This window comes from Hyaena hyaena, unplaced genomic scaffold, assembly GCF_003009895.1.
Source record: "Hyaena hyaena isolate Hyena2069 unplaced genomic scaffold, ASM300989v1 scaffold_172, whole genome shotgun sequence".
Taxonomy (NCBI): Eukaryota; Metazoa; Chordata; class Mammalia; order Carnivora; family Hyaenidae; genus Hyaena; species Hyaena hyaena.
The window spans coordinates 886,138-908,288 of record NW_024080804.1 but is presented as its reverse complement, the minus strand read 5'-3'; the positions used below and the strand labels follow the sequence as shown (position 1 = coordinate 908,288).

General features: G+C 40.4%; 1 protein-coding gene across 2 annotated transcripts in view; it reads right to left on the bottom strand.

Annotated features, from left to right (window-relative positions):
- The window catches only part of SUMF1 (sulfatase modifying factor 1), a 97,623-nt gene that overhangs the window by 16,582 nt on the left and 58,890 nt on the right, over positions 1–22,151 (bottom strand). The gene's annotated exons all lie outside the window — the stretch shown is intronic.

Sequence of the window (22,151 nt, the reverse complement as noted above, 5' to 3'; positions counted from 1 at the left end):
TCCCTTTCACCTCCCCTGTTTATAATGTAATTGTATGGGAGCACCTGGGTGGCTCAGTCGGTTAAGCATCCAATTGGCTCAAGTCCTGATCTCAAGGTTAGTGATTCTGAGCCCCAGTTGGGCTCTGTGCGGACATCTCGGAGCCTAGAGCCTGCTTCAGAATCTGTGTCTCCCTCTCTCTCTGCCCCTCCTCCTCTCTCTCAAATAAACATTAAAAAACTATAATTGTATGAAATACTTCCTCTAAATACATTTAGAAACACACCAGACTATATGTTATAATTTCTGCTTAACCATCAAGCAAAATTTTTTAAAAACTTGAGAGAAAATGCTTTAAATATATCATGCCATTTCCTCTAGCCTTTATTAGGATCTCTGATGAAAAATCCACTGTCATTTGATTTGTTTTTGTTTTCTCTATAGGTAAGGTATTATTTTCTCTGCCTTCTTTCAAGATTTTTGTCTTTTATTTTCATCAGTTTAATTATGATGTCTTGGTATGGATTGCTTTGGGACAGTCCTGTTTAGGGTTCATTTAACTTCTTGAACCCATAGTTTTGTCTTTCCTCAAATCTGGGAGGTGTGCAGCCATTACTCCTTTGAGTACTCCCTCAGATCCACCGTCTTCCTCCTCTCCTCCAGGACTCCCATGACACAAATGTTAGATCTTTTGTTATATTCACATAGGTCCCTGAGGCTCTATCCATTCATTCACTTATTTTCTATTTTTTCCTCTGTTGTTCACGATGCATAATTTCTTTTATTCTAGTCCCCAGTTCACTGATTTTTGGTGTTGTTGTTCTGTCACTCCCATTCTATTTTTGAGCCCATTCACAAAGCTCTTATTTTGCTAATTCTATTTTTCAGTCCTAAAGTTTTCACTTGGTTCTCATATCTTCTACTTCTATTCTGAAGCTTTCCACTTTTCTTTCATTTGTTTCAAGCATGTTGTTGATTGCTCACTGAAGAGTCTTTATCATGACTGCTTTAAAATCTTTGGTGGATAATTCTAAGCCCTCTTGTCATCTCAGTGTTAATATCTATTGTTTCTTTCATTTCATTTGGTTCTGGATATGATTAAATGATTATTCAATTGAAACCTGAATACCTTTGTATTATGTTACAAGCCTCTGAATCTTATCTAACCATCCTGTTTTACCTGGCTTTCTATCACCCACACTGGTGGGGGAAGTGAGAGAGGGAGCCAACCATCTCATTACTGTCAGGCAGATGCAGAAATCCAGGTTCCCCGTGTGGCTTCCACTGACACCTCAGGAGAAACTCTCGTTATTTACTGCTACATGGAGGGGAGAGCTCGGGCTCCCCACACTCTCCACTCATACCACAGTGAGGGTGGTGTCATTACTCCGCGGCAGTGACAAAAGGCCTCGTCCTTACTTTACCTTCTCTGATGCTACCCTGGCAGGGGTCTTACAGCACTTCAACAAAGACTTATGAGGGTGCAAGTCTAGGCTCCCCACCTGGACTTTGCAGGCTTGGACGAGAAGACAATTTTTTCTGTGGTGTTTGGATGAAGTAGAGTGGTTGTTACTGCCTATAGGTTTTCTGTATGGCTAGACTATCTCTTTCCTGTTTGCTCCTTTAACTAGATAGAGTAGGCTTTCCTTGGGACTTTGTTTATCTATATTTGTTGGCATTTTTGGTTTGGTGGCTTCCTCATGTCCAAGTCTGGGATATATGGGTCAAAAAGAAAATGCATGTAACTCACCACCATTTCGTTTCTAAGGTCAACAGTTACCCTTCCTTTTTTTCACCTTTCTTATTCATTCATTCATTCATTCATTCATTCACTTATTCATTCATTCATTCATTGAGAGAGAGAGACATAAAGAGAGAGCATGACTGGGGTAGGTGTAGAGAGGGAGGGAGAGAGAATTCCAAGCAGGCTCCACATTGTCAGTGCAGAGCCCAATGTGGAACTCAAACTCACAAACCACAAGATCATGACCCAATGGGAGATCAAGAGTTGGGTGTGCAACTGAGCCACTAAGTCACCCTTTTTTTCACCTTTCTTACATTTCTTTTATGTGTAGAAACCACCGTTTTAATTATATTTAGTGGTAGGAACAAGGAAATGTATGTCTACTCCACTTTCTCCAAGCCAGAAGAAAAATCTTCTTCATCTTTGTTTTTAAAGGATAGTTCTGTTGGGCACAGAATTCTTAGTTGGTGTTTTTTTCAGCTCTTGGGATAAATCACTATATCATCTACAAGGCTTCCATTGTTTCTGATGAGAAATCAGCCATTTGTCACATTATGTTGCCCTATATAAGGTGTTTTCCTCTTGCTACTTTCAAGATATTCTCTTTGTTTTTCAACAGTGTAACTATGATTTGTGTTCATCCAAATTGAAGTTACTTCAACTTTTTGGATCTTTAGATAATTTTCATCAAATTTGGTATTTGAACAATTTCTTCTGAAATATTTTGTCCCTTTTTTTCCCTCATCTCCATCTGGGATACCTATTATATATGTGTTACATATTGTGTTGGAGCGCTTGATATTGTCATACAGTGCTCTGCTGATTTGTCTCCAATTTTTCTCCCCTCTCTATTCTTCGGCTTAGAAATTTTCTTTTGATTTACCTTCAAGTTCAATGATTCCTTCTTTTATTTCTAATCTGAGTTAATCTATTTCAGTTATTGTATTTTTCAATTTCATACATTTTATTTGGCCCTTTTTAAAATCATTTCCATTTGTCTCTGTTGAGTCACATCATATTTCCTACTATATCTTTGAATATATTTTCCTTTAGTTCTTTAAATACAGTAGCTGCTTTGAAGTCTTTGTTAAATCCAAAATGTGGGCCTACTGAGAGTCAGTTTCTGTTTAACTAATCTTTTTCCTTAGTATGGTCAAATTTTCTTCATTTTTACATTTATTACTTTTTAGGCAAAAAGTAAACATTTATTTAGATTATCTGATCATGTGCACATGTGTGTGCATGCATACACACACACACACACACACACACACACTGGTTGCTCTATATCTGATTGAACCATGACTGGCAAGAGTTAGCATTCGCTCTATATCTGATTGAACCATGACTGGCAAGAGTTAACATTCTCTCTACTCTTAATAATTAGTATTTCCATAACAAAATCCTTAAAAAATTAACAAACTCATATATGCTAATAAAAGCATAGATTCCTTTTATAAAAGGGGTCATTAAAGAACTATTAAAGTTGCTTGAGGAGGAAAGAAGGGATTTGAGACACAGGATGAATGTGTGTACCTTTTGAAATTCACATTCGCAAACTACCTATTCATTTTTTTTTTAATATTTTTATTTTATTTCTAGGAGAGAGAGAGACAGCATGAGCAGGGGAGGGTCAGAGAGAGAGGGAGTCACAGACTGAAACAGGCTCCAGGCTCTGAGCTGGCAGTCAGCACAGAGCCCGACGTGGGGCTCGAACCCACGAACCACGAGATCATGACCTAAGCGAAAGTCGGACGCTTAACCGACGAAGCCACCCAGGCGCCCCTACCTATTCACTTTTTAATTTAAAAATCCCACATTTAGTGCAATAAAAACTAAAATGCTCTAGCATGTATTGGTTCTGTTTCACTGACAGCGACAGCACTGTTTATTAAAACCTAAAAGTACCTTTTATTTTGCATTTACTATCTCCTTATTATAATCAATTCTTACTACTAAATAGCACAATACATTTTTTTAAATTTTACAAATAGTTTATTTTCAAATTGGTTTCCATATAACACCCAGTGCTCATCCCCACAAGTGCCCTCCTCCATACCCATCTCCCCCCTCCCCCCCACATCCATCCTCAGCACAATACATTTTTAAAGGAGGAAATAAGACTTAGCCTCTGAAAAATGGTTAACTCATCACATCATACACTTTCCTTTTTACAACCATCATCCTTTTATGAACCAAATAAGTGAGGTACCATTCCACTGGTATCCAGATGTTAGCTGACTGTTAGCCTTTCAACTACTGTCAGAGTATGAGCAGGTTTGGAAATACTATTCAGTTTAAAACTAACAAGCCAATTTCTTGTAACACTAAAGGGAATCAGAGCTGAGCAGAACAGGTGGGAGCAGTAGGTTTACTCCTGAATGGCAAAATCTAGGTTGTTTGAAATCAGAAAATGCTTTTGAGATCAGCTAGTTCAGAAGCTCCCCATCTGAGCTCTTTGGAACTGAGAAAACAGAAATGGGATCTCTTGCACTTATTCAATATTTCAAGGAGACTTTTTAAAGATCTCATAAAATTATCAATGAAAAAGCTTCTCTGGATAACCAAAATAGGTATTTTTTTAGGCCCTATGTCTTTCTGGTCATACCAGCATTACCAATATTATTTTTCATCATCACCTCCTAGGACAATAAGTTTCTCACATCCCCAGCAATGATACTAGATTCTTTCTACCTTATATGCCAGTCCCCAGTGTCCATTAAACTTCTATTTATCTTGCAAGATCCATTTCAAGTACCATCTTTTTTTCTTAAAGAATACTTTAAAAAATGTTTTTAATGTTTATTTAGTTTTGAGAGTGAGAGCAAGAGACAGCATGAGCAGGGGAGGGTCAGAGAGAGAGGGAGTCACAGACTCTGAAACCAGCTCCAGGCTCTGAGCTGGCAGTCAGCACAGAGCCCGACGCGGGGCCCGAACCCACGAACCGCGAGATCATGACCTAAGCGAAAGTTGGACGCTTAACCGACTAAGCCACCCAGGCGCCCCAATCCCAAGCAGTCTTAACCAACTGGGCCACCCGGGCATACTATCTCTTAATGAAAATATTATCTCTTAATGAAAAGCATGAGCTCTGCAGACAGACTACCTGCCTGAATCCAAGTCACGCTCTAACACTGACTATGAGACTAGTCTAGGTCTCATCAGGTAACCAACCATCTGCACCCGTTTCTTCCCAGCAAAATGGAGAAGATAATAGCCCCTACTTCATTGGACTGATGTGGGATTAAAAAAGATAATGCCTATAAAGCACTCAGCAAGTAATAAACAGTAAACGTGCAGTTGTTGTTACTACTAGTAGTAGTTCATGGCTAATCAGGTTTCCCAAAGGTGCCCATAAACTTAATACTCCAAGTGGCATGTACTGTCTAAAATTCCAAAACCAAAGAAACCACTTGAGTCAGTTTTTCTAAGTCCAAACCCCCAAAGGGGGTCCACGTTCTAATAAAAGTGTTGGCATGTTAATAATCCTGTAGAAGGAAGACAGGCTATCCTACTTTATGATGAAATTCACATAGCTAGTCACTGCATGCAGATGTTATCACCACAGCATTAGACTTACCAGAACATTTTTAATGATAAAGCTAGCACAAAAACTTTCTGGGAGCCACAGAAAAAGTGGAGTGAATTTCACCTCAAGCAGTTTTTAAAAGCTCTTAATGTGATTTGCCTCTGCGCTTCTTAGTCTCCCCTTGCATGGTCCAGATGATACTACAAACACCTGAGGAGAACACTGAATTTATTATTTTCAATATGACAATGGCAGCTAGGCTTTACTTAATATCATTCTCGAGAAGACCCAGTAATCCTGTAAATATCTTAAAGTGCTTCAACACAGTTTTCATCTGCAGATCAAGTACTGCTTCAAATCAACCAATGATAATAATGACAGAAGCGATGGAATAATAATTGGAAGAAGCGATGGACATTCAGGGAAGGACTGAATCAGGAAAGGTCATACATAGCTGGTCCTTGCTCAGTCTCCTCTGTTTCATCACACTCTCCTCATATGTTCACGCTAGAATCCTCAGGAGTAATTCTGGATCCCTCCCCTTCCCTAATCGCCAATTCCAACCGGCCTGATTAGCTCTACCTCCAAAGCAGATCTCTAATTGTGGCAGCTATCATCTCCATGGTAACCACCCTCAATCCAAACCACCATTTCTCACAGGGACTACTACAATAGCCTGCTAATGGATCTTGCAGCTTCCTAAATGGTACCTAGTCAGAGCACAATAATATTGGTAGAATAGACAAAAGGCTATGCCATGGTAAAAAAGAAAAACTGGACCAAAAAGAAGAAGTATGTACTGTATGATCCCATTCATCTAAAACTCTAAAAAATAGAAACTAATATATTGTGACAGAAAGCAGATCAGTAATCGCTTGGGTATGGATGGCAGAGGGGCAAGAAGAAAGGATTACCAAGGGACACGAGGAAACTTTTCAGTGATAGATATGTTCACTGTCTAGACTGTGGTGGTTTCATGGATATGTGTGTGTATATGCTTTTTGATATGCTTTGTGTATACACACACACCGACATATAAACTTATCAAATAGCAGACTATAGTTTCCTGCAACTAATGCCAATTATACTACAACAAAAAATGTTCCTTAAAAATAAAAACAAACAGGATGATATTTTTAATAAAACATAAAGTGTGGGATTTGCTTCAAATAAGCCAGGGAAAAGGGGGAGCAAGGACAATTGGGTGGAAATACAAAGGGAACAAAATAGACATGAGTTGATAATTTTTAAAACTAGGTATAAGGACATTGGGGTATAATATGCTATTTTCTTGACTTTTGCATATTTGAAATCTCCTATAATAAAAACAATTTTTAAGTTAAATCATAAACCAGGATAAACTAAAAGAAGAAAAATACTATGCTGGCTCCAGAGCCCCAGACTGCTAGGTGCCAAAGACTTACTTAGAAGTTGAAGTGCAGAGGAATGTGGAGTTGAAAAGAACAGACTTTATTCTCTACTATCATCCGAGAAACGTGCATGTTCCTTTGAGAACTAAGTCATCCTTTCCCTTCTTGGCTAAAAGCTGGGCTCTCTTGCACACTTGACTTCTAGTCAAGCCTTCAAGCTGTTAGATCACACGGGCTCCCACAGACATGCTTCCAACAGCCTGAAGTTTAGGATAAAAGAAAACTATCTTGCTGTCCATTTGAAGTACTTCATGCATGCTGAAGCAGCACCCGGTTGGATAGCCACATGCTACAGCAACAGGCAACCCAGAAACACACAAACAGAACCAGCATTTTTACCTTCTTTTCCTTCAAGCCTCTGCTCATGGATCTTTCAAGAGAAGTCTCAATCACATCAACCAATTTTTAAAGAAAGGGACTCTTGGCCAACATTTGCTCAGAGCGCGCGAACTTACCATCTCATTTGAGCCTCACTTTAACCTTGGGAAGCAGCCCGTATCTTCATCCTCATTTTAAGCATGAGAAATGCTGAAACTCAAGACAGATGAAATAAATGGAGTGCCGATGGTCACACAGCTATCACATGGTAGGGCCAGGAGTCAAGGTCTATACCTCCTCTGTGCCTGTCCAGCGTGACTATCTTGCAAGTTTAGCAGCAACTCTGATCAAGATGCATATATGAAAAGTCATATCCCAATTAACCCACTTTTTTTTAATCCAAAATCAAACATGTCTAAGGGTTTTTAAGAATAGACACATAAGGGGTGCCCGGGTGGCTCAGTCGGTTAGGCGTCCGACTTTCGCTCAGGTCATGATCTCGCGGTTCGTGGGTTCGAGCCCCGCGTCGGGCTCTGTGCTGACGGCCAGCTCAGAGCCTGGAGCCTGTTTCAGTCTGTGACTCCCTCTCTCTCTGACCCTCCCCTGCTCACGCTGTCTCTCTCTCTCTCTCCTAGAAATAAATAAAACATTAAAATTAAAAAAAAAAAATAAAAGAATAGACACATAAAACCATTATTTCAAATGAAGCTTTTTCAGTTGGGTATAATTTCCTTACCCCCTAGCACAAGGATGTATGACGAAGGGAAAGCAATTAGCTTTAGACATGGCATGAGGAGAGGAAAAGGAAGGTGATACCCAGAGAAAGATCAAAGAAAGAAAACTAGGGATCTGAGTGGAAAGAACAACACAATAAACACAAAACCCAAATTAACAACCCCCATGGTATTTTCTCCATAAAACCAGCAAGCCCTGGGTGGTGATTACCCTGTTAGTGAAACGAAAGAAAACAGCTATTTCTTCTAAGCTTCTTGTTTCACCCAGTAAAATGGAAGAGAATTTTCTAAACTGTATTAAATTTGCTCACACTGTGGTGATTCTCCATTTTCCAACAAAAAAATGTCACTTTCATAGCTCAAGATCTACGGTAACAATTCTTGCTTCCGGGGTAATGCATGAAACTGGATATTTAAAACACTGATTCTAGTTGCTGCAGCTAATAATAGCAACTAGTACTTACTAAGCACATATTACAAGCAGGTATTGTTTTTAATGCTTTTAATCTTCAAAATGATCTTCTGAGATAGATTCCATTACTGGTAGGGCAACCATATAATTTGTTGTCCAAACAAAAATACATTGGAGAATCAAAGGGGTAAGCCATTAACAATTGTGCCGGGCACAGCCACAATCCAGAAACATTTGGACACATAATCATTAGCCTCATTTTACAAACGGAGACTTAAAGAACAGAAAGGTTAAATAACCTGTCCAAGGTCGCATATCTAGTAAGCCAGGGTTCAAGCCCGGGTCATCTGGCTCCAGGCTCATACTCAGCCATTCTGCGGTGTGCCCCTTGTGAGGTGATATACTACCTTATATTTCAAAATAAATCATTCCACTGTTCCAGTGTGAAGGACATAAACCTCTCTGTATTTCACAAGTTTGCTGCAAGAAAATGGCTAAAACCCAAGGAGAACTATGAGTCAAGAGTTCATATCTTTAAAAATAAAGACAGGGCACCTGGGTTAGGCATTTGACTCTTGATTTCAGCTCAGTTCATGATCTTCCAGTTGGTGAGATCAAGCCCTGTGTCAGGCTCTGCACTGCCAGATTCTCTCTCTTTCTCTGCCCTTCCCCTGCTCACATTCTTTCTCTCTCACACACACAATAAACAAAAACTTTAAAAATATATAAATAAACATGCATACATACATTTGTTCTTGGGTATGCACCTAAAACATGTCCCTTGTTAGATGTGCTTTTCTTAATTACCTCTCTCCGCATATAACACCTGCTTATTTCACTCAGGAATAAATCTACATTTAAAGCAGCAACACCTACCACTCAGACATGCATACTTTGATACCACAGATCCATTTAGTGGTTTCACTGGTTCAAACCAGACTGGGCTGGGGCGCCTGGGTGGCTTAGTCGGTTAAGCGTCTGACTTTCGCTCAGGTCATGATCTCGCGGTTCGTGGGTTTGAGCCCCGCGTCGGGCTCTGTGCTGACTGCCAGCTCAGAGCCTGGAGCCTGTTTCAGTCTGTGACTCCCTCTCTCTCTGACCCTCCCTTGCTCACGCTGTCTCTCTCTCTCTCTCCTAGAAATAAATAAAACATTAAAAAAAAATAAAATTTAAAAAAAAAAAACAAAAAACCAGACTGGGCTTTGGGGTCTTAACCTTATACCATAGAAGCAAAGTCTCACCTTCCCTTGAGTATTACTGGAATGGCTTTCAAAAACTTCCAAGGAGAAATCATATCCCAGAAATGAGTTTGGTAAGTAGGGAGTTCAACATTTTCCTTTCATTACTGAAAAAACTATAGGCAGCATAAAACTTCAATGAGCCACAACGTCAGGTAGGTTGAAAGTGTTTTTGTGAATACAAGACGGCTTGCAGGCGTGCTTTTTAAGGCAACACAATACTGACATCATCACAATATCCCTTTTCTCAAATCCCTCAGTGACACCACTGTCCTTTTACACTTACAGTCCTTCCTGCATCTTCTCTCAGACGACTGTACGTTTGCTTCAATGCTCCACTTGGTGTCTTTGTCAGGTCGCACCTCACCAGCCAGGTTGCAAGATCATGCCCTCTTTCCAGCCAGCACTACTCTCTCTCCTCTTACCCCATCTATCCCTTTCTTCCTAGCCATGGTAGAAGACAAAATAAACATTTGTTCTTTTCCCTGGCTCCTGGCAAACAGCTCCCAAAACCCTTAGAATTTCCTAAGTGTTGAAAGAGAAAAAATTTTCTTTTGTAAGATAATTTGATTTTTCATTAGGGACCTGGGCTGGGTGTTGCTACCTTCAGGATGATGCCTGATTGCCAAAAAGACCAAGCCATTAGAGGGGCTGGAACGTTTGGGCCCCTCTCTGACCTCCAGGGAGCTCCCAGGGGGGCTGGATATTGGGTTCAATCACCACTGACCAGTGATTTGATCAATCATGCTTACTTAATTATACATCTATAAAAACCTCTAAACAACAGGGTTCGGACAGCTGGATCAACAAATGGGTGTGCTGGGAAGGTGGCATGCCTGGAGGACATGGAAGCTTGTGTCACTCCTCTTCCTTACCTTTCCCTATGCATCTCTTCTATTTGGCTATTCCTGACCTGCATCCTTTATAATTAACAAAAAATCCTAAGTAAAGTAGCTTCTTGAGTTCTGTGAGTTGTTCTAGTAAATTACCAAGCCTGAGGAGGAGATCATGAGAACCCCCACATTTGTAGTTTGCTGGGCAGAAGTGTGGCAAGCATGGGGACCTCATTTGCAACTGGCGTCTGAAATCTGAGATCTTGATCTGTAGTGTCTAACACTAACTCCAGAAAATAAAAAGGCCTGGGTTTAGGATGGATTACAAGCAGGAAGTATCAGCGAGAAAACTGCTGAGATCCCACAGGATGAGCCAGGGCAGGAAGCACCACCAGGGAGCCCCCACACAGGCCAGGAAGGTGGGAGATCTCACCCATGTATACTCCAGGCTCTGTCACTTTACTACTGGCCTGACTTTCCTCACTCGTAGAAAATGCACATGCTGTACCAGAAACCTTACAAGGCCCTTTCTTCATGACCATTCAACACAAGGTAGTGGACACATCCCCAGATTCTTCCACCTTAAAGTTTCTCCATTCCAAATCACTTCACATCCTCCTGGGATCCTTTCTACTAATTCTTGCCAAGACAGGAGATAAGTAGTAAGTAACACCATTTTCTTTCAGGTGCCTTATTCAAGGACTTTACCTTTTGTTTTCTTTAATCATAGTGAAATACACATGACCTAAAACTTACCATTTCAACCATTTTTAAGTACAAGCTAATCCTTCAACAAACGGTGTGAATTCTACAGGTCCATTCATAAGTGGACTTTTTCAATAAATACACTATAGTCTTACATATGTATTCTCTGATTTCAGTTCATCCTAAACAACGCATGGTATATGGTGGTATTATTCTAAAGAAAGGTAACTTGTGAGCCAACTAACCAAGCCACCAACATCACAGGGTATAGACTACATTTGCTAAAAGGTTTGTTCCAGACTCGAATCACTTCCATCTCTCAGAATAATGTTATAAACCTGTTCAGTCCTACTTACAAAGTCAGACATGGCTCTAAGCACTGCTTGAAGTGAGAAACATAAAGTTTTATCCTTCCTAAGTATTTCATTGATCACACTTTCTTACTCTCACAACTTTCTGTGTCCTTCAGTGAAAACTCATTAGCAAGTTACGAAGAGAGTATAAGCAATTAGCGTCTACCAAATGGTATTTAGAGATAAACATTATTTTCGAAGAATGTTTGAAGGCTTCCATGTTTTCATTTTTGACATTTTGAAAGTGGACAAGTGCTAAGGGCCCAATTCTAAGAGCTCTGCTGCTCCATTAGAAGCAGTGTGTACTTCCTTTAGTGAATATAAACTAAAGACTGTCCACAGAAAGAAGTGTTATTTATAACTGCACGCTACCAGATGGCTTATCTCCTTACCACATCCCTAAAAAGTCTAGAATAAATGTCTTCCGTGGATTTGATTTCAGAGCGAGGTGTCAGTTCATAGCTTTCTAACTTACTGTATTTAAACTGTCATTACACATGAAACAGAGTGGTCATAATTAGATTTATCAAGTGCTTACTACATAACAGCCACCACGTTAAAAGTTTTCCTTGCATTATCTTACTGAAACCACACAGGGTGCTCCTATTTCCTCACCAATGAGGAAGCTGTGTAAGAGTCTAAGTGACTTGCCCCAGGCTATTCAGCTAGTAGTGGACTGAGCTAGGAAACCAGGTCCAATTCTAAAAATGCATGCTCTTAACCATCATGTGATACTTCTTCCATGCGTACAATTAAATATATATGGATATATATGCATTATATGTATAGATATAAAATTAGGTGAATTTGCTTGATTCTTTAACATCTGCAAGCTTCTTGAGGGCAAGGAATTTGTGTTTGTTGGATTCCTATAACCTAGCACACGAGTGTGGCATTGAGTGGGCTGCCAATTTCCCTGAATGAATAAAAGTATAGACTTAGATAGAAATCATAGGTGTAGATATGCATATGCCTATATTATAAATGTGTCTACATATATATGAAAAACAAAACCCCAGAATATCCTGGCAAAAACGATGATTTAACTGTTCTATTTTTCTCTTCTCAATAACATGGTTTTATTTCCAGATCCTTAGGGAAAGAACAAATGAGTCACACTATGGCATAGAGAGTCATAGAAGGTAAAGCTACAGAAATAGGAAATGATACTATACTACTTTGCAATTAATTAACAAGTCAAACGTTAGGTACAAAAGCCAGTTAGCCAGATTAATAATTTTTAAAAATAATTTAGTGGAAATAACAGATTAGGAAGGTAAGGACAGAAAACTGATTTAAAATCTCAAGATATAAAGAACAAGAGGCATAATTCACTGCCTCTTTGCTTTTGGAAGAAGCCACTGCATGACACAGCAAGTCACATCTCTTAAATTATCTTTCATATTTATAATACTTCCTGAAATTCCTGACTTAATGTATGCAGTTTGTGATAAAATACTACAAGGAAGTAAGTAGACTTTAGTGTTTTGTTTTTCAAATAACATCCGGAGTCCAGTAAACACTGTACAAGTCTCAACATCAGAAGACCTGGGACTTAATCCTGACTCTGAAAATCAAATTCAAAATCTGGGGCAAAGTCAACACCTCTCTTCATTCCATGAATTCTCATAAGAAATGAATCTAAGACATTCCTCTTTTTACGCAAGCAGAAGTATTTTGAGGATGCGAGAAAAAATGGGAGACACAGAGAGAGGGAAAGCACTTTGGGCTCTACAGGGGAAAAAAAACCTCTATAAATGTAAAAAATAAACATTTTGACTTGACTCTTCTCAAAAGCACTAGGCAGCCCAGAGTAAAGTCAGGGTGATCACAGCAGGATGCAGGGTCTGAGGCTTATCTCTTCTTCTGGAACCCAAAACACACTTCACACTAATAAGCTAGAAAGCTAATGCGGGGAAGGGTTTGGGGGACTGTCTTCAAGCTGACACAGGCTGTACTTTTTCTTCCCAGACATTTGGTAATGATTCTGATAGAGAAATGCCATGGGGAAATGGTTTATGAATATGGACTGTTGTATGTGAAAAACTATAAAGAAGAGAATTATTCTCTGTGTTGGAAAATATACATAAGTGAAGTTAACTTTTGTTGACTGCCAAGTGTGATAAGATAGGGGTCTTAACAGAAATCGTTAAGTGTAAGTTAGGGGCTAAGACATTGGGAAGAAACTGGGAGATTCATGGTAAAACCAAGAAGAAAACTGTCCAGGGGAGCCCACATATGCAGGAGATGGAAAGGGAAGCCCACAGTGTGGAAGACAGGATGCCAAGCCTGGTTGAGAGGGTCTGGTTTTGGAGGTAGCGTAAAAGCTTCTGGCTCTCAATTCATACTGCAAAGCACACCAAGACAGGAGACTCAAACCTTAGCAAGTGACCCACAGTGCAGGCCTACTTCCACCTAGAATTTCATGAGTACCCCTCCTCTGGCCAGAAAAGTTGCTCAGACCTTGTCTTTCAGCTTTAGGCCCAAATAAATAAGGGAGCCTTTGCAGGCCCGACCATTCTCCTTTCTTCTTGGCCCTTTCCAGGTAAACAGAGCACATGGAAAGAATAAACCATCTTTGAGAGAAAGCAAGAAGCCTGGGCTTTGGTTCTGACTTCCTGAAGGTCAGTGAGACAAAAGCTTCCTCTTACCATTGAAGGAAGGAACCATCACTAGCAATTTTGAAATCCAAACTCTCTGTAGGCAAGGACTATGATTTTTTTTAATGTTTATTTTTGAGAGAAAACATGCATGCAAGTGGCGAAGGACAGAGAAAAAGGGAGGAAGAGGAAGAAAGCATGAAGTGGGCTACATGCTATCAGCAGAGCCCAATGTGGGGCTTGAACTCACAAACAATAAGATCATGACCTGAGCCGAAGTCTGACGCTTAACCGACTGAGCCACTCAGACGTCCCAATGACTGTGATGTTTATGCCTGCCCCTAGCACACAACACATGCTCATTAAATGTTTATTAAATAAATGAAAGAAAAAGAACGTAATCTGGCCCAACAAAAAACGTGAGAAAGTGCTGAAGGGGACATGATTTTCAAAAAGGGAATATTCCAATGGAGAGGTACTTGGAAAATTATAGCTGGCTCTAGAGTAATGAGTGCTGACTATGGGGCAGGCACAGTGTTGATTGCTCTCTCCAATCTCTTTTTAATCCTCAGAACAACCCAGTATCCTTGTTGTTGTTAGTCCCATTTTATAGATGAGGAAATGGAACCAAAAGATGTCATCTTCTTCCCACGAGGCCATCATGCCAACAAGGGGCAGAACTAGGATGTGGACCTAGGTCTGAATCATTTTAAAACCAGTCCTCTTAACCAAGTTACTGCCAGCCACTTCACCCATCACGGCCTACTATCCAAGCCAGCATCAGACGCCGGGGAGGTTGCCCAAATTTGCTGTGCACCCCAGGAATTGCTTGCTATACCCCTAGCAAAATGTATAGATGAAGCAGCAAGCCAGACAAGGGCGATAAGACTCACCTAAGGCCCCATGACATTTTAAAGCTAAATTTCAGATGAAACCCAGGCTACTGACCTCAGTTTTCATCACGTAACAATTCTTCTGTTATTCAGTGCAGCAGGACAAACCTTACTGAGGGTGGCAAATCGTCACATTAGTAATCTCTTCGCTCTTTCATTTAACATTTCTGTTATAACCCCAATCCGTTACGCTGACCTTCTGTCCTCCCAACCGTAGAGCACATGGCTTTCCCTTCCCAGGGTGCCATACACTGTGAAAAAGATAGCTTATAAAAGCCCTTTTACTGACCATAGCAAGCTAAGAATGACAATTTACAAGTCATTCTCCAAAGCCCCTAGTTGGTCAGCTAACAAATTCTTTAAACAGCACTCATGCTCCCATAAGGATGGGGAAAATATATTACAGCGAAACTAAAAAAAAACAAGCCCACACGGACACAGGCATGCACACATGCACATACACACTCATGCATACACCTCACTATTTTTACTTTTACTTTGAGCATGGAAAGGGCTTGACACTTCAGGACTGAAGAGCGAAGACAGGAGAGCTGCGGCTCAGGGTACCAATGGCTGGGCACTTACTTCAAGAAGATGAAAGGAGTGGAAAAAGAGAGACAAAATTCCATCTCTGCTTACTGTGAATTCCTCAAAAAGCTGGGCCCTATCTTCCCTGTTTGGATGTCAAGGACCTAGCGTACGGACCTTGCCAACTTCTGCTGTCCTTTCAAAGGGCACCTCCTCACTTGTGGGGATGAGCACAGGGTGTTATACGGAAACCAACTCGACAATAAACTATTTGTAAAACAAAAACAAAAACAAAAACAAAACAAAACAAAAAAACAAAGGGCACCTCCTCAGAGAAGTCCTTAAAGCTCCAATCAGCAGAGAACAGAGTTCATCAAGACTCCCATCTCTACCATATCATCAACAATTCTTACCACACTGGCTCTTGATTAATCTGATCACTACCCAACCTTCAGGCTTCTCAACATCCAGGCCTGTCTCATGCATCTTTGCGTCCCCAAGACAGCCCTGGGACTCAGTAAGTGCTCAGTAAATGCAGGCTGAGCCTCCATTCGTAGTGCATCAATGACAAGAAACAGCCTAATCTGTCAATTATAAAAAGCTGGAAGGGAAAGCAACTACCATAAATGACAGTGTCCTGATAGTCACAATGATTTCTTTTCTTTTCTTTTCTTACAAATAGTTTATTGTCAAGTTGGTTTCCATATAACATCCAGTGCTCATCCCCACAAGTGCCCTCCTCCATGCGCATCTCCCCCCCGCACACCCATCAGTCCTCAGTTTGTTCTCAGCATTCAAGAGTCACAATGATTTCTATAAGCTGTCTCTCAAAGTTGAAACTCATTAAAAAATTGAACTTGATGGAGAAGACATAGGCTCTGAATTGTTTCAAAATTCAGCTATAAACATAGAGAAAGTTCAAAGAAGTTGTCTTTCAAACTACTTTAAAAAATAGTTGCATAAAAAATAGCTGTATGGCAACAGTATCTGGGGAGACATAGACTAAAATCAATACATATGAGGGGAAAGGAAAGTTTTATTTGGTGACAAGCTTAGTAGGGGCCGGCAGGGAGATGCTGCCCTTCCTGTTGCTGCTGCACTATGCATAAAAATAGCAAGAGGACTCTCAAGAATAGTGCTACAGTACTAACAATGATTAAAACTGAAGCTGCCACATATCATATGCTTGTGATTTGCCAAATATCAGGCTAGGTGATACAAACATTGTCTCTGTCCCCCACAGTTCCATAAAGTCAGAATCTTCTATCCCTACTTAGGAAAAAAGCAAACTAAGTTCCAGAGTAGTTAAGTGACTTTCCCAGGGTCATACAACTGGTAAGCCAGAAGCATAGCAACAAAATTCAAACTCAGTTCTATTGGATTCCACTGGCTCACCTCTTCACTGCTGAATAATTTGAGTGAGAGAAAATGATGGAAAAGGACAGAACCAGAGTCATTAGCATGGATCAGGGAACATACCGAACACTGAATACAGTTCTGGGTGCCCACTGAGAAACAGGGACTTTCTCCCCCAACTCATGTTACTCAGAGGAATGTAATGCAGGTTGCCTTGGAATGGAAACCAAGATATCCAAGGGGCACCTGACGGCTGGGGATGCTTATCTACAAAGAGAAAGACAGAGGGGCAGAAGCTGGGACTCTCTTCAGGTATTTGGCAAGCCTTTGTGTACAAGACAGAAAGAAGATGTGTTTTGTGGGTTCTCACCAAGTGCAGAATGAGGTGAAGCTACAGGACAGAATACTCTGGTTGGCCACAGGCACCTGCCAACAATGAGAACATCTGATAACACAGGCTGCCCCAGGTGTCAGAGAGGCTGCAGGATCAGAGCTGTCAAGGGTATCAAAGAAGGGATTCCTACAGAGGTAGAGGCTGAAGGTTTTCACTTCCCACCTTGAAGATCCACTGATCCTCCAAACCGAAAGACGACGCCACGATACATTGAGTGTCCTGCTCTGTTTGCTCAGGAAGAGTCAACAGTAACATGAGACTATAAAGTTACTTTTATTGTAAAGTAGAAATAAACAGTGTTTTTACGATCTTCCAAATAGCAACTAGAATTAGCGTTCACTCTTTTTGAGCAAAAAAAGTGAGTGTTTGGATAATGTGTTTGAAAATGTGTTTACAGGATCTAAATAACTCAGCCATATACATTCAAGCATATTTCTATTTCTCAGCACTTTTGTTGTTGTTGTTGTTGTTGTTGTTGTATGAGCAAACTTTGCTCCAAAACCGCAAAGAAAAGCAACAGTCAATAAACATTAGCTTTTTATCCTTAGTGATTTCCATCTTCCACTTGGGAGAAAAAGACAAAATTATTTTCCTAAACATAGTCCCAAGACACTGTTTTCCTCTTGGCATGGGCTAAGTACAATGTAAACCATGTTAATTTATTATCAAGTTTATAAGTCAATTTCATTAACACTTAGTGCTTTTTTTCATTTTTAATACTAGATTTCTCCTCCTTCAAATCAATTTATTGATGCCCCTAAAACATTCTCATTAAAAATATGTGAATGAAGTCCTCAGAGCAGGTAAAAATCCTCAGTTAGTTCCTCCTCCTAGCACAGTGTAGGTACCAATGACGGCTTGCTGTTGGGCAGTCGCTCGGTGTGGCAGGCTCAACTAAGAACGATGATGTGACATTTACCATTTTTTGCCAGACTGAAACAAGGACAGTCGCCACGCATTGGCAGAAGAGGACTAAGAGACAGGCTGAGGAGGAGTCTAACATTTGAGCTGTACAAAATTCACTGATTCACGCAGTGGCAGATCAGAGGAGGGGTTACTGGGAAAAGAAGCAAACAAGTGTGGAGTTTAGAGGATGGATGAAAGTGACGTCCCAAGGGCCGTCATCCCAAGTCCCAAGTGCAAATATCCAATGGAAAAGAAGTTTTGGGGCAGGCACCTGCCAGCACACTGCACATGCGGATTTCAGGTCAGAGGGAAAGCATGTGCCACGTGTGATAAGCAGGGGCTTCGAGTGCCATTCAAAACAAGAAGGGAGCAAACTCTGCAGATGAGGAGGGCTTACAGCCTCCCTGGTCAATTCTATACCATGACAAAGCAGCCTTGCAAAATAGAATACATTTCCAAAAACGTCTGGAGCTATACAATCTAATTGGGCAATCAAATTACATGCCGAGAAAAACAAAACAAACTCAATCTCTGGCTAATAGAATTTGGCAAGCAGTCAGGATTCATTCAAAGGAGGAACAGTTTTTGGAAAACTTTATTCCCGCTGGACTTGAATGAACCACGAAGCGCTAGCAAGTTTCTCATTTTAAGGATGACAATGTGTTATGCCAACCAACGGTAAGGAGAGGAGGAGTACCAAGCATTCATTACTTATAAATATCACTTTTCTTCCCCTCTGCCTCCAAAAGCCAGCATTCCTCATCAACTGCCTGACTGAAGCATATAAAACCTTAAGTAGGCAGTCAAATCATAATTTAAATAAAAATAGTAACAATGCTTTTGAGGTAGAAAATACTTTCACATGCAGCACGGTCTAATTTAACTGCACAACAACTTTATGATAAAAGTATAATTCTTTCCAACTTGTAGATAAGGAAAGTTAAGATATTCCAAGTTTAGGGGCACCTGGGTGACTCAGTCGGTTGTGTCTGACTCTTGTTTTTGGCTCAGGTCATGATCTCACTTCGTGAGTGTGAGCCCAGCATTGGGCTCTGCACTGATAATGGAGAGCCAGCTTGGGATTCTTTCTCTCCCTCTCTCTCTGCCCCTCTCCCACTCACACTATCTCTCTCTAAAAATAAATAAATAAATAAATAAACTTAAAAAAAAAGTCTAAGTTTAGAGAAATTCCTTTAATATTAAGTGGCAGAGCTACAATCCAAATTATTTTGACTAACTGCAAGACTGGAGTTCTTTCCCTTAGGAAAAAAAGCTGCCCAAATGAAACTATATACCTCAAAGTTAGAGTGGAAAAGATATCATAGATCACACCACCCTCTCACACAATCGGTGAGCAAGTCAGCATGGTATGTGGGTAGTGTGAGTGAGTATGCAGGTGCCGGAAATTAGAGTGCTATATAAGCCCCACACATTCTGTTACTCAAAGTACAACATACTGCCACAGATGAATACAGGCCTTGGGGTGAGGTAACTGAAAAGGAAAAAACAATGCCCTTTATTTTTTAAATTTGGTTAAAAGAAACAGTAGCAGCAATGGTCATAGTCTGTATTGTATCTGTGTGGGAAGGGGTGATGCCATCTTAAGTGGTTCCAGAAGACATGCACGCACACACATGCATATGCACACTCCACATAACCTCCTACCAGCTAAGACCAAACCAACCCTCATTTCTTATGGTCAAATACCTCAGCCTCTCCCAGAATTGTGTGTACAAAGCACACAAGATGTTTCCACCACCTGCTTCTGCCATAAATGATTGCCCAATAAAATAAGCACTAATGATTAACTTTTGCTCCCTGGAAGTCACTGAATGAGAAAAAGATATTCCCTGAATAGCCTTTGCATACAGAACACTGACTTTTCTAGAACTCCCCAAAGAAGCTTTAAAATGATTTGCCATTATGAGCTGGTCTTGGAACTAACATGTATGCATGACACAGAAGAGGTCAGTTCCAGAGATGAAATGTTCACTAATCACATGGACATTTTGGTTCAAAAATCTCTTTGAAAATGTCTCTTTCCAACCAGCCTTTGCTTTTGGAACACCTGAAATATAAATAGTGGTCACACTTCTTCCATTCTAGGTCTCTGGAACTGCCTTTGTTACAGGACCAGTTACTATGCACCACAGTCTTTGCTAGGCACTGGATACACAGGCCAATAGGGAAAGAAGGCAAATAAATTAAGACCTCAGTGAGAAATAGGAGTTTTAACCAAACCAGATGAAAACTACTAGAGTTGTGAGGAACCACAGGGCTCACATTCCTGAAAAAAGGGAAGCTCAGAGATGAGCCTTTCCCACTCTTAGTTTCACCTAGAGGTCTGTTGATTCACAAAGGCAACAGCTATAAGGCTGAAGAGCTAAACAGAACTTTCAGTAGACTCGTGGCTTAAGGAAACAAAAAACTGGATTTCAGGACCCTTTGAAGAAGAGGAACCTCTGACTTCTGGCTGGCATCCTAAAAAAACTACATCCAAACAGTTTCTGTCCTTTTCCTCTGGTTAAAAGAAATACAGTAAATACAGTAAACTGTTCATATATGTTAAAATAAATGGTAGGCATCTAGTATACCATTTTCTGTACCTTTCTGAATTTTTGTTAAATTTTATAATGAAATGTTTGAAGAAGAAGTAAAAGGTATGGCTAGGAAGAGATCAGCAAGGATTAAATTATTTTAGCCTTGAGAAGTTGTGTTCAAGAGTCTGTACTTTATTCTTTAGACAACAAGAAGCCACTGAAGGGTTTTAAACAGAGGAGTGACTGCATTAAATCTGTTCTCTATAGAGGTCATGTAGCTGCCCTGCGCAGAGAGATGGAAGGCAGGGCTCCAGCTGGGAGGTACCCTGGATGCAGTACCCCGGATGGGAGATGCCAGTGGCACCGGAAATGAAGTTGTAAAGATTTGAATGATAGAGTCTGAGTGCTCGAGGGAGTTGAGGTTTAGTTCTCAAAACAGATGAATTTTAGCCCATTCAAATAAGGAAGCAAACCAGGCCACTGTGACCAAGAGAAATCTAAAATCAGAACAATTTATAAAGCAAGGACAACATCTAAGATAGAGCCTGGGACTGGTGAAAACAACAGAAATGTGAATTTTTCTGTAAATCCTTAGAAGAAACATAAGCCCTGAACGCTAATAAGCGCTCAGCTCAACAGCAGATGGTCAGATAGATACATTCACAACTTGCCAGAATCCTGAAGCCTTGTGCATCCTCTTCCAAACATGCAGATGCTTTTATCTGAGGGGGAGAAAATTCTATTTCTGATTCTGACAGCAAATGCCAAGTCACATCTTGCCAGTAGAGCATGGCGTCTCCCAACCACAAACCTACCGAGAATTTCACAACCTTATTCTCATTTTGGAGAGAAGAGTTGTCTTTGACCGCTACTTCTACCAGCCCTGCCAGAAGTACAAGGGAAATGTGTGCGGGGGGTGGGGGGGTGGGGTGACAGTTTCTGAAGAACTCAGCTTTTTCATCTGCACCAAGAAAGTAGGTTTGTGTCTCCAGATTATTCATGAGCAGCCCACGTGTTATTCTGTGAAGAAAAATCAAGCACATCAAACAAATTTATCCTCATATTCCAAAAAATGGCCTGAGGCACAGAGCCTGACAATTTCTTCAATTACTCGAGCTGCTTAACCCTCCACTGAGAAGAGATTGAAGAAGTAATTTTCTTCATAGTTACACTTAGTGCCTTTTAAAAAGGATAAGGTTTAAAATTGAGCATATTAAGTTCCCAGTCTAGCTAGTTTGGGCATAAATATATATTCTTGGGTCTGACTTATGAATGTCTAGTTTGCTAGAGATAGGATTTTTAAATGGCTCTTCCCCTGCCCCCACCTGATGTGTTCACCCAACAAAAAATATTCAGACACGGTTTTGTTTTTTTTTTAAAGAAGTACTTCCCACCTACATGCCCATGTAGTGTCTCAATTTTTGTATATTCTTATGGCAGAGCTTGGTTTTAGAGGCAGAGTTGAAAACTAGTTACATTTAACATTCTTCCCATACCAGAGTAGGTAAAACTTAAATAAACGTGATTGTCTTAATTCCCAAGGCATATGATGTACTGAGTTGACAAACTGCAGGGAGCAGGAAATAATCACTAAATGACTCAACTTCCTGACTCAACATTGACCAGAAAATACTTTCTCATTTTTCTCTAAACAACACT